Source organism: Carassius gibelio, chromosome A11, assembly GCF_023724105.1.
Source record: "Carassius gibelio isolate Cgi1373 ecotype wild population from Czech Republic chromosome A11, carGib1.2-hapl.c, whole genome shotgun sequence".
Taxonomy (NCBI): Eukaryota; Metazoa; Chordata; class Actinopteri; order Cypriniformes; family Cyprinidae; genus Carassius; species Carassius gibelio.
The window spans coordinates 4410580-4419956 of record NC_068381.1 but is presented as its reverse complement, the minus strand read 5'-3'; the positions used below and the strand labels follow the sequence as shown (position 1 = coordinate 4419956).

The 9377-nt window shown below is 35.3% G+C and overlaps 1 long non-coding RNA gene across 1 annotated transcript; it reads left to right on the top strand.

Annotated features, from left to right (window-relative positions):
- Positions 1 to 1136: 1136 nt before the first annotated feature.
- On the top strand, positions 1137 to 3738 carry LOC128022792 (uncharacterized). The gene is made up of 3 exons (XR_008186008.1): positions 1137 to 1473; positions 2213 to 2446; positions 2691 to 3738. It is a non-coding gene; the product is annotated as an uncharacterized LOC128022792 (long non-coding RNA).
- Positions 3739 to 9377: the final 5639 nt, after the last annotated feature.

Below are 9377 nucleotides of genomic sequence, written 5' to 3'. Positions count from 1 at the left end.
GTCTGGTCTATTGTTGTTTATTATTTGTGGTCAGAATTCATGTCTAATAATATTTGATGGGAATTATATAATTTGCTGTTTTTTTGCACATCAAGGTATGTAAATATAGCCGTAAGGGCAGAACTGCTTAAAGTTTTTGACACTTTAAAGTGATAAAGAAACATGCATGAATGAGAAAATACATAATACAGAGCGGAAACTGCTTGGGGCGAGTGGCTTGATTCTAACAGGAGGTACATTAAGATAATAAATAGATTATATTACAACATTCTAAATAACGAATATGAATGGCCTACGTTTACAAAAATACAGTAAATAATTTTTTATTTTCTTTTAATGACCACACAGTGGTGCTATAAGTAACTTTTTACCTAATAATTCAGTGATAGAATCAACATTCTTCATTTTTTATGAATCCTGCTTCAACCCCAAATAACGCATCTAAATTGTTATTATTATATATGAACTTTATCTGTCATTTTAATTTGATAAAAAAAAAAATCAAACTCCTCCTAGACCGTTTTCAGATCTTCACCAGACATTTCACATGTCCGCTCTTCACCATGCTGACAAAAAGTTATCAAAAAAATTCTATAAGCACATATTTTTTTTTTTTTTTTTATGTTTGCCTGGTATGACCAAACATGATGTCTATATGTTAAGTGCACAAAGTTAAAACTTCTTAAACAATGCCCAAATGGAGAATAAGTGACATGTTTTGACATGTTTAATTTCATGAATCTGTGATGCTCAGATGTCAAACATATAAACAGAAACCGGCTTGGAAGCATCTACAGCCCAAAACATATTTTATTTACTTATTTTTATTTTATTTTTTAAATATAATGTTTCCTTCAGTAATATGACAAATTGTTCTGTGTAGTATTGTTACATATTGTAATTCATACAAATATATAATATGGTTAAAGTCCTTTTTGTAGACTAAAATAACATGCAAGCATATAGCACACTAATCATAAACATCTGCTTGTTGACCTATGCATCTACTGATCACATATAATAATAATAATAATAATAATAATAATAATAATAAATGTGTTACTTGCTATTTCTTTGTAGTTAATTGTGAAATTTACTAACAATTTCTGAGTTAAAATTGTTTCTGGTGTGAATCCTGCACTTTTTTTCTTTTTTTTTTTTCAGTGTATGTTTTAAGTGCAGAGAATCCAGCAGTGACCCCCAAATCCCTCAGTTTAGTTTATTGTGACACGCCAGTTCGCTCGTGGTGTTCAGATACATGTATCCATAGACCTTCACTTTCAGTCTCCCCTCAGGTGTCCTGGGCAACCCATCTTTCCATAAACCCCCAGCTTATCTGTTGACAGCCTGTCCAGTCTGCTGAGAGGCTCAACTCTTTGACCATACTTCCATATCATGGATGCAGAACAACCATGTCCAAACTAGAGATACCAGCATGCAGTCGCGGTGCAGGTGGCTGGGAGATCTCAGTTGGTAAGACAGCATAGCTGAGTTTGATGGATTAAGTATAAGGCCTGTTTACGGCCATATCCTCTTTTTTTATTTTTGGTATTTGTGATCTCATGACAGTCCCTACACCTGTGTCCGATCACAGGATTTGATATTTTGCCACACGGAAAGCACCTCCATAGTTTTAGTAGTTGCATCAACACTGAGATATGTGGATACAAATTTAGATTCCTGACTGCCAGGCAGAGGGGGTTTGCATCAGGCATGGAAGGCCTTATATATCACTGCATGATGGATGAGCCAGTGTAGAGGAATTCTCTGCGGTTTATGCTCGAGCAATACTTCGAACTGAGCCGCTGCTCCAGCTTGAACCTTAATTCATTCACGCTGCTCACAATGACAACCATTAGTGTTTACCTAAAAATGGGCATTGTTGTGTGTAAAGATGCACTAAGTAATGTATCATCTTTTCTGTTCCACCAAAATTTCCACCTCCTTCAACTTAAACTTAAATGAATATTTTACAGGCCATCCAATTGGAACAGATTTGGAGAAATTTAGCATTACATTACTTAATAGATCCTGTGCAGTGAGTGGGTGCCGTCAGAAAATGAGAGCACGAATTCCATAATAATGCTCCCTCCAGTGAAAAAGTCCATCCCCTGTTGTCCTCTTGCATAAAAATCCACCAACACATTTGTTAAAACTGTTTATGAGTATTTATACAGTGCTTGATCTGTGCATTTTTTTTCTCCTGATTTAGGCGAGATTACTTATTCACTGGAAAAAGCTATATTATGGATAGAGGATAGAGATCGAAAAACACAGCTATTCACTACACACGATGTTAACTGATGGACTGGAGAGGTGTGGATTTCTTGTGGATTAGTGTGATGTTTGTATCAGCTGTTTGGACTCTGACGGCACCCAACCATTTTGATGTAATGCTAAACTTCTCCAAATCCTCATACTCATCTACATCTTGGATTTCGTGAGGGTGAGTAATTTTAATTTAGTTTAATTTAATTTAATTTAATTTTTGGGTGAGCTATTCTATAGTTGATTGTTTATTTAAATGTTTAAATATAATCAAAATGGCTGTGCAAGTAATTCCAACTTTTTAGTGGACATTAAAATTTTTATTAATTTAATTTCATTTAAAATAAATATCTCATGTAAAAATAAATAAAATTGAAATTGGTTAAATTGTTCTAATGAGGTACTGATCATATTTTTTACAGTGAGAGTTTGAACGATGTGAGGGTGAGTAAATGGCTCATTTTAATTTTTGTGTGAACACTGGTATATCCACTGTAACCTACTTGGTTATTATGATCATCTTTTATGATAAGGGGAATTAATACTCTAATTGTTAATCTGCAGTAATGGGTGAGTGCCTGATTCCAGTTTCTTTACCTAGTAACTTTACATTAGTACATATTAGTGCATAATATTACTGCACCAGGGCTTGGTATCAGGATAATGTCTTTGTGAGGGCCTGGGTCATTGCACAACTGGATGCTTCACAAAAAAAAAAAAAAAAAAAAAGTGAAGAAAGAAGGGGGAGGAGTATGGCAACTGTCATCACAAACAAGAAACAGCTGTCTCATTTGTGTAACTTGTTTTCTTTTAATATGAGAAGTATGTTGGTAGAGATCTTTGAGTTTTGAGGAAGGCCTGATAGGAGAGAGGAATGATTCTTCCAGACCTTTGGTGAATTTATGGGTTTCTCGGCAGACAAATTCTCTCCTTGTGTTCTCTGAGGTGAGTTTAGGGAAATGTTAGTTTATTAGAAATCGATACTCCAAATTAAACTTAACCCCCTAAAAAAAACCACTGGCCCCCTAATAATAAAGATTTTTGTAATAATAATAATAAAATTAATTAAAATTAAACATGGACATCTGAAACACAACCTTAAAGTATTTAGACTTGCAAAAAACTTGCATAATGTGTAGAATTAGGGTTGCCAAGTCTGCGGTTTTCACACAGAATTAGGCTGCTTTTATAATGTTGTCACGAGTTGAAGCAAACCTGTTGACCCCCCTGGAACGTGACCGAGGTAAAACCCCCTCAGGGTGATTTTGGAGTGATTTTGAAAGTCAATTTCCCCCGGAATGCGACTGGGCTACTTTTGATGATGATTGAGTTTTGTTAAGCAGACCTGGCAACCCTGTGTAGAATCCTCTCTTAACCTCTTCCCATTGCCACTGAATACCGTGCAGTTGCATTACTACTATTTCTTATTCTAGAGTTTGTGAGAAGAGCAATCATTTAAGACGGGGTCACCAGACTTGGTCCTAGAGGGCCTGTGTTCTGTAGAGTTTAGTTTCAACTTGAATCAAACACACCTGAACCAGCTAATCAAGCTCTTACAAGGTATACTTTAAACCTCCAACCAAGTGTGTTGAGGGAAGTTGGAGCTGAACTCTGCAGGACACCGCCCCTCCAGGACTGAGTTTGGAGACCCCTGGTTCAAGACATACAAAACTCATAAATTAAATAAAATTATTTCATTATATGCTTTATTTATATATAAATATAGCTACTGTACATACATTTGTCTCATCAGGTGTCAATAGTTAAATCGAAATCAGATAATTTGCTACTCTTTGGCTAACTGAGATTAGGTTAGTACCATAAGGCAGTATCTGGTTTAAATTGAGCTGTTTTTGTAGCTTGCATGTTGATCGATCACATAGTTTTTAAAGGGGTCAAACAATGCTTTAAATTTGACCTTTCTCTTGGAGTGTTACAAGCTCTTGGTGTGCAAAGAAGATCTGTGCAGCTGCAAAGACTAAAGTCTCAATTCCAAAGAGATATTCTTTATAAAAGTTAAGACTCATCCATGCCCTCTGAAAATGCCTCATTTAAACACGCCCCCACATCTACGTCATGATGTCACAAATCCAGAAATGATTTTATGTTTATACAGCGCGATACACAAAGCAACATGTTAAAAGACTGTACAATTCATTATAATCAGTAATTATGTCCCCACTGGATGCAACAAATGCTTAGTTTAATTTGTTTTGTCTCGTTGTGCCGGGACACAGCATGTTAAGGGGCGTGACATTTCCCTTACACACTTAATGTATTTCGGCCAATCACAATGGACTGGATAGCTGGCCAGTCAGCGTACACCTCACTTTTCAGAACGTTGAGCTTTGTAAAAATTGTTGTGTCTTAGAAAAGTGGGCATAGAGGCAACAAAAATGTACATTGTGGAAAATAATGTGTTATTTTTTTTTCCTTAAACCACATAAACGCATTGCATTACACCAAATACACACAATAATGTTATTTTTAGCAACGTCGTATGACCACTTTATTGTAAGTCCAGCATAGAAGACACAATATGCAGTGCTTCACTTTTTACAGTGCTTAGTATAGTTTTGACTATATATATATATATATATTTTTTTCCTTTTACGGTTGTTGTTGCACCATATAAATGTGATAACCGGACAATATTTGAAATGAATATTTGAATTTGAATGAACACTGTGTGTGTGTGTGTGTGTGTGTGTGTTTTATCATTATTATTATTATTATTAATGGCCACACATAGCATACAAAGTGCATACTTTCATGACTTGGCTAATCAAACAACTGTTACTGTTCTGACTTCAGAGACCAAAGTCATATTAAAAGTAGCTGAAAGGCTAAAGCCCCTGATCTTTGAGTACCTTTATTGAATTGTAGGTTGATAATTGTTATGTCCCTGGAAAAGCCTTTCCAAATATTAAATTACTGTGTGGTATTTTCCATCAAAGAGGCGGTGACAGGGCCATTCTGTTGACAGGATTAGATTTCTCATTGTGAAATCTCCCTCAAGCACATTTTAGATCTATTCTCATACGCACCGATTTTTCCACATTCATGCCTGCATATTTTTTCCCCAAATAGCCATCAGAGAAATTTTTCAGCCACAGACACGTTGTCCTTTCCGAGGTGTGTTTAAAAGTCACACTGAAAACATCCATGTTAGTGTCATCACATCACATCACATATTTCAGAACCAGGCAGCATGAAATGGCAAGAACAAAAACAGTTGTGTTTTAGGCCCCAATATCTCTACTTCCACAAACACAGGATATGCTGGATATTATGAGGAATTTGCCATGATTTCTCCAGCCTGCATCCACAGATATGCCGCCGCTTTAATTTCCCGGCGCACAATAAAAGGCAAACTCTCCTCTCTTCAAACCACCTCTTCCTGTTCCTCAAAGCAGCTTATTAGTAACAGACATGGGTACGACCAAAGAATATGAAAGCAAACTTTAAAATGTACGTAGAAATTGAGATGGTGGATTTTTTTTGGACCACATGTGCACGCTCTCACGCTTTTCCAACAACTGAAAAAGGCCAGAGGTGCTTTGATGACATATGAAACATAAATTAGAGGTAAAATATGTCAGCTTGGTTGAAAAGAAACTGGAGGGTGTAATCTACTTGTCTACTGTTACAGTAGCAAAGTTAAAGGTAGACGGTAGTATCCTATAGCAAGGGTGGAGTGGAGTAGTCTGGTGTGTTTACTTACAATAGAAACATTATAAAGAAGATTTTTGTATGTAAATGTTTCTGTATGTATTTAAACTCATCCAGTAGTGTGAGTTTAGGTCAGGTTTTTTATGCATTTTGTGTGTGTGTGTATATATATTAGTGCATCTCAATAAATTTGAATGTTGTGGAAAAGTTCATTTATTCCAGTAATTCAACTCAAATTGTGAAATTTGTGTATTAGATTCAGTGCATGCAGACATAAGTAGTTTAAGTCTTTGATTCTTTTGTTTTGATTTTGGCTCACATTTAGCAAAACCCACCACTGATCTCAACATATTAGAATGTTGTGACATGCCAATCAACTAATAAACTCAAAACACCTGCAAAGGTTTCCTGAGCACTCAACATGGTCCCTCAGTTTGGTTCACTAGGCTACACAATCATGGGGAAGACTGCCAATCTGACAGTTGTCCAGAAGACAATCACAGAGTGCTGTATCCAAGCATGTTAACAGAAAGTTGAGTAAAGGAAAAAGTGTGGAAGAAAAAGATGCACAACCAACCAAGAGAACCGCAGCTTAATGAGGATTGTCAAGCAAAATCGATTCAATAATTCACAAGGAATGGACTGAGGCCCTGGTCAAGGCATACAGACGTGTTAAGGAATTTGGCTACAGTTGTTGTATTCCTCTTTTTTTTTTTAAGCCACTCCTGAACCACAGACAACAGCAGATGTGTCTTACCTGGGCTAAGGAAAAGAACTGGACTGTTGCTCACTGGTCCAAAGCCCTCTTTTCAGATGAGAGTAAGTTTTGTATTTCATTTGGAAACCAAGGTCCTAGAGTCTTGAGGAAGGGTGGAAAAGCTCATAGCCCAAGTGGCTTGAAGTCCAGTGTTAAGTTTCCACAGCTGTGATGATTTGGGGCAATGTCATCTGCCAGTGTTGGTCCATTGTGTTTTTTGAAAACCAAAGTCACTGTACCCGTTTATCAAGAATTTTGGAGCATTTCATGCATCCCTCTGCTGACCAGCTTTTTGAAGAAGCTGATTTCATTTTTTAGCAGGATTTGGCAATTTCCAAAAGTGTGATGACCATGGTGTTGGTGTGCTTGACTGGCCAGCAAATTCACAAGAACTGAACCCCAAAGAGAATCTATGGGGTATTATCAAGAGGAAAATGAGAAACGAGACCAAAAAATGCAGAAGAGCTGAAGGCCTCTGTCAAAGAAACCTGGGCTTCCATACCACCTCACCAATGCTACAAACTGATCAACTCCATGCCACGCAGAATTGAGGCAGTAATTAAAGCAAAAGGAGCCTCTTCCAAGTATTGAGTACATGTACAGTAAATGAACATACTTTACAGAAGTCCAACAATTTACAAATAGTTGGCCTTATGAAGGATTCTTATTTGTTGAGATGTTGAGTGAATGTTTGTTGAGTGAATTGGTGGGTTTTTGTTAAATGTGAAAATCATCACAATTAAAAGAACCAAAGATGTCTGTGTGCACTGAATTTAATACACAAGTTTCACATTTGAGTTGAATGACTGAAATAAATTAACCTTTCCATGACACTCTAATTTATTAAGATGCTCCTGTGTATATATATATATATATATATATATATATATATATATATATATATATATATATATATATATATATATATATTTCAAATAAATGCTGTTATTTAAATAACTATTCATCAAAGAAAAACAAAATGGCACAGTTTCCACAAAAATATGAAGCAGCACAATTGTTTTCAACATTGCTAATAATCAGAACTGTTTCTTGAGCAGCAAATCAGCATGTTAGAGTGATTTCTAAAGGATCATCTGACACTGAAGACTAGAGTAATAATGTAAAAAAATATAGCTTTGCTATCAGAGGAATAAATTCCATATTTATTTTCGATCATATAAATGTAGCCCTGGTGAGCATAAGAGACTTCTTTCAAAAACGTTAGAAAAACCAACCCCAAATTTATATATACATTTATTAAACTGCATGCAGAAATAACATTGACCTCCAAAAATGTGTGGAAATTTGACACAACACAAGTTATTGGGCAACAGCTCAGCAAAGCAGTGCTTACGAAAGTCATCTCTAGGGGCCGCTTTGTTGCAGCACCAAACCACATTTATGCATGTCCGACAAAGCTTCATTCCTGCCATTATTCCATGAATAGTTTCTATAAATATTTATTGTTCTTGGCGTGATGGCTAGATCAGCCTAGACCATGTCACTAGGCAGCTGCCTGAATGGTACATGCACTAGGACTACCATGATCCATCAAACCACAAAACCAATACATACATCTGTAAAGCATGATAGAGATGGAAGATACCATTAGTAACGTTTCTTAATTTTCCAGGTCTATGGTAGGTGTGGTTAACCAAGGGATTTCATAATTACCATGTACACAATCCTTCAAAAGCTTGGCAAGCTCACCAAGGCTTCATTTAGAAATTTTTACAATTAAATTGTTTTTATTTCAATATATTTTAAAAGGTCATTTATTATTGTGATGCAAAATTTTTTGCATCATTACTTCAGTCTTCAGTGTCACACGATCCTTCATAAATCATTTTAATATGCTGATTCGCTGCTCAAGAAACATTTCTTATTATTTTTATTATTATCAATATTAGAAACAGTTTTGTGGAATCAATGATATATATATATATATACATTTTTTTTTTTTTTTTGCAGGATTCTTTGATTAATAGAAAGTAGTTATCATAGTAACATTATAATCTTTACTGTTACCTTTGATCAATTCAATTGCTAAATAAAAATAATAAAATAAAAGTTATTTCTTTAAAAAAATCTTTCTGGCGGCAAACTTTGAATATGTAACTTAAAATAACATTCCAGGTTCAGCCCAAGAAATGGCATATTGGTATATAATACTTATATAAAATTATTTGATAATATATATATCATTTTCTAAATCATTATTTTATGGATTATGCCATTCCCTTAAGTTAAATTGGACATAACTATCCAGACAGCATAGAAAGCTGGTTAGAAAGCAATTTTTTCCACCACTTAAATCATAACACACATTAAAATCTTATCTATATACTACTGAAACATTTAAACATTCATTGCAAGTAACCGAGAATTTCCCAATTTCCCCACCCCCCAATATATATTTGTAGTAATCAGCATTATGTCACAACCCAGGATATTTTTTAACGTTAAAACCAAAACTTCACAAAACGAAGACACTTATCCTTGTGGGAAGCCCATTAAATCATTAAATCATACCCTGCCAAAAGACCAGATTTGGCCACCATGTTGATTAATGTTGCTCAGCCTGTTTTTTATAATGAAGCTGGTTAATTATGGATGGCCTGCTTCCATAAATTACCATTTGGAAAGAGCAGTTCACGCAAAAAGCACAATCACAAGCATG